Here is a 4,290-nt window from a genome sequence, read left to right on the forward strand (position 1 = left end):
TGTCTCACTTCGTTTTCATGGGCCTTATTGGGCCAAAAACCACATAAATAATTGTAATGGGCCGAAAACCCATTGTTTTTACCCATTTTGGGCCGTGAACTCATAAGAGGGCCCAATGGGTCGAAAAATTTATTTTAGGCTACACAAATTCGATTGATTATCCATATGGACCCAACACTTATTCTATTATCCTTTTCCCCCCTCTCATTCTCGGTTAACTGTATATATATATATATATATATATATATATATATATATATATATATATATATATATATATATATATATATATATATATATAAGTCTTTGGAGGAATTAGACATCGTGGTTAAACCCGGACAGTTATGTAGTCGTATTGGGGATAAATATAGCCTGATCAACTATATTTATTCAAAATACGACCAACATGTGTTTGGGAGTCATCATGATGGGCAATGAATCTAGAAACTTACCAACCTCGTATCCAAAAAGTTTTAAGGAACTCAAACATAAACAATTAAAATACTATAGGAGTATTCTTGTATACTATCCATTTTTCCCGCATTCATATAGTTCTTGTTGGATTAATGTCTAAGTCCATAACTATAATTGGTAAGACTTGACCCGACCTGGCATGGTCCATATGGGTTGCATAGCATCGGCACAATTGGATAGACAAGATGAGGAAAAAGGATACTAGTGATTTATATTAATATATTATAAGTTCTAATATATTAATATATAATCATATTATTTAATTAGTATTGATCAAGAATTAATTTATAATTAATTAAGTGATCAAAAGGAACTAATTAAATATGGACTCTAAGATATATGTGTGTGATGGGCCAAGTTCATTTAGGTTGGGCTAAGCTTTCATGGATAGTCCATGGAGTGTTTAACCCATGGATCATATGAAATGAAAGGTCATGGGTATTAGGGTTTAACCCTAATCTCCACACTATATAAAGATGTCCTTGGTTGGTGAAATTGGAACTAGTGTGTGTACACAAAAGGGCAATGCCGATTTCACTAGAGAGAACCAAAGTATCCTTATTCTCAAGGTTATTGCAAGTGTTCATGGTGTTGTGTGAACCATTTGAGGTGTCACACTTGGGGCACTAGGCACTCAAGCTTCATGAAGACAAGTTACATAAAAAAAAGGTACGTATTCTATCTATTTTATTACCCAAGTATATGATATTTGTATGCTAGTATAGGGTAATATCTAGGAAACTTCATATTTGCATGTATAATAGAGAAAACATAGATCCAAGTTATTTAGGGTTGTATGTGCACCATAGGATGTTGTAGTATACTAAAACCCAACAGTGGTATCAGAGCCATGGGTTGTTTTCTGTTATATTCATGCAAATGTTTGATTTTCAAAGTTGAAAAAAAAAAAGAAAAAAAAACATGAAGTTTGTCAAATTTTAAGATAATTACTTGTTTTGTGAAAAACTAATTATTTGTAAAATTTGAATCATTTGCTATATGAGTTGAATCAGGTCAAATTTAGTAAAAGATAAAATGATATGATTATTTTATTAGTTTTAAAAGTTTGATCTAAATGTTTTAAGGAGATACAAATTTTGTCATAAAATTTTGGAGCTCAAAAAGTTTTTTTTAAAGTTGTGATCTTATGTGTTTTGAAACCTCCATAAGTTATGGATATGAAAAGGTTTTAAAAAAAATTGATTCAAAGTTTTTATGGAGTTACAAAATTTGGTGTTAATGTTTTAAAGAATTCCATAACTTATTCTTAAGTTATGAAACATGAAAAGTTTCATCATAAAACAAGCATTTAACTCCATAAGTTATGGATTACCAAAAGTTATATGTTTCCTTGATTTATGAGTTAGTTTAGATTAATGGAAAAAAAAATTTGTGTTTTAGTTGTTTTCAATCCTAATTAATCTAAAAGTTGTTCATAAAATGTGTTTTTTTGTAACTTGTCCTCAAGTTATATGAAAAGTCACATTTATGAATCTTAAAAACTCATAAATATGCCTTAGGTTACAAAAAAAATGAAGTCTTTTCTTATAAATAGTTTTTATGGCTCCATAACTTGTCCTCAAGTTATGGATGTCCAAGAGTCTCTTCATTAAAAGTTTTAAAGCTTTACTTAAAACTCATAAGTTATGAAAATCCAAGAGTTTTGAATAGTTTCAAAACTTGCCCTCAAGTTTTGGAATTTGAAAAGTTTTCTCTAATGAATACTTTAATTCCAAGTTAAGCCCTTAGAATTTTAAAAGATAAAATTCAATCCTTATACTTTATAATATTATATGTTAATAATATTTATATATATGTATAAGAGCAAGTCGTCTTACCATTAGTAGGCCTCATTCACGAAGTCAGTCTATAAGGGGGTATCAGGTTGTTGCCTATAAAATGGCAACTTAATGGGTGTCCACTCTCACCCACCGCTTCCTTGACTGGTGGAGGGTCGTTAGCCGAACGGGTAGGACAAGGACTATAATTCTCCCTTCATTAAAAGTATAATGATAAATACTAAGTAACTAAACACTTATAAATTCCCAATCTTAGTTACTTAGGAAAATGTGAAATGCTGCTAACCCATGAAATGACACTTTGCACCTTTGTTAAGTCGTTAGTGGAGCGTGTGTGGTTAACCGGCACACTAACATGGGACTGACAATGTGTGGCAAAGGGTGACTTAAGTTTTATCATAGATCGGTGGAGCGTGTGTGATTAACCGGCACATCGATTAGGTGATAAAATTAAGGGTACCAAGTCAATTTGCATGGTTATTCACACCTTGTTTGTGATCCTCGGCATCCCAGTCACAAACTTGAGCGGGCACACTCGAGATTCAAACATGCAATTGAAAGTTCAATGTATAAATAGGTTGTGGGGCCTAGCCTTAATATTTCATATTGGGTGTTATATTAAGGACTTTAAATCAACTAAACTTGAATATCTCCCAAAAGATGTCTAGTTCAGACATCTATGATCTTCCCAAATCTCTTGGAACTTCACTTCCTCCACCTCCTCCAATTATTCTCCCTAACCCACAAGTTGAAGGTCACTCAAGCCCTATTGGCAAGGCAAGGTCTAGGTGTGATCACATCTTGGAGATGAAGTCACATATTGACAAGCCGGGAGAGTTGGGTGTCAAAGTCTTGAGAAAGTTGGTGGTTCAATCACTTTCTAAGTCACATAATGAGTTCCTTTGGGACTCCTATGAAACAGACTATGACAAGACCCTTAATGTTCTTATCTATTTGCTTGGTACTGCTGAATCAGCTATAATTTGGAAGGCTAGTAAAGCAAATTTGATTAGAAGATCGACTTCCCAAAAATTTATGGACATTGACAATGGTGACACTGGAAATCTAGAAAAAGCATTCTCTTCCCAATGGTAAAGAGAAAAGCTAAGTCTGTGATAGTCCCATGTACCATTACCAAAAGGTCCATTTGTTAAAATTGGCAAAGGAAGGGGCACTGTTTGTGAAGCTGCCAAATTTACCTAAGGATGTTAAAGTCAATAAGTTTGACTCTACTTCAGGTAAAGTCCATTGTCTAACTCTGTTAAGCTCCTATTTGGAGATTCTTATTACATAATGTGACTGAGTCACATGGTGATGTTATAAGAATCAAAGAAAAAGAGAGAAAGCTTAAAGGAAGTATATGCTGCTTCTGATCGCGAAGATGGACTTCGATCGCATCAGAATTTTGAAGCTGTTACTTAGGAGTTATGACACATTGCTTAGGAATATATATAACAACAAGGTTTTCATATGGATTGTAAGGATAAGTTTTTCCGCAAAGTTTTTAAAATAAAAGGAAATTTTTGATTTTATTTATTTTAAGTATCCTTACAATGGCATTTGTGAAAAAAATTGTTGTTTATATGATTCCATTGCTAGTAATATAGGAAAATGGTTTTGATTCTTTCATTTGTGGTAGTGTCTAAATTTACCAAATAAAGAAAGTTTCTCATCACCCAAGTTTCAATTGGACCGAAACTTGGAATCATGCAAGTTGTATAGTATGATGAATGAAAACTTTCAAGCATTGGAAAATTAAGACTAATTACTTGTTCACATGGATGTGTGAGTCAAGTAAAGGACTAAGGGATAGAGTACACATTCTTGTGCACTGATCAAGCCCACCACAAATGTAACTTGAGTGACACATCTTAAAGAAGGTTTATTAACACCAGTGAAATGTAAGAGTAAAAGGTTTTCTACTCTTGTACATTTGAATTTGGTAAGTTGTGATGTTTTGGATAAACAGAGACCAACTTAGGCCAATTGTGTTAAGTGTTTGTCTTGATTAGAATCC

The sequence above is a fragment of the Lactuca virosa genome, chromosome 4 (assembly GCF_052849685.1).
Source record: "Lactuca virosa cultivar CGN04683 chromosome 4, Lactuca_virosa_CGN04683_v6, whole genome shotgun sequence".
Classification (NCBI taxonomy): Eukaryota; Viridiplantae; Streptophyta; class Magnoliopsida; order Asterales; family Asteraceae; genus Lactuca; species Lactuca virosa.